We start from the raw sequence: 236 nt of genomic DNA on the forward strand, positions 1-236 counted from the left end.
AAAAGGTTCAGGCATGGCCGAATGGCCAGCCCCCATGATCTGAGAACTAATCGTCCCCAAGATGTCTAATACACTGATAAAAAGTCCTATTTATAATAAACTAGCTACTAAGGTTTACATGAGTAAGTAACTGATGCATAAATCCACTTCCGGGGCCCACTTGGAGTATGCTTGGGCTGAGCTTGATCTATCCACGAGCTGAGGCTTCTCTTGGAGTTGAACTCCAAGTTATGACG

Source organism: Arachis duranensis, chromosome 6, assembly GCF_000817695.3.
Source record: "Arachis duranensis cultivar V14167 chromosome 6, aradu.V14167.gnm2.J7QH, whole genome shotgun sequence".
In the NCBI taxonomy this organism is placed as follows: Eukaryota; Viridiplantae; Streptophyta; class Magnoliopsida; order Fabales; family Fabaceae; genus Arachis; species Arachis duranensis.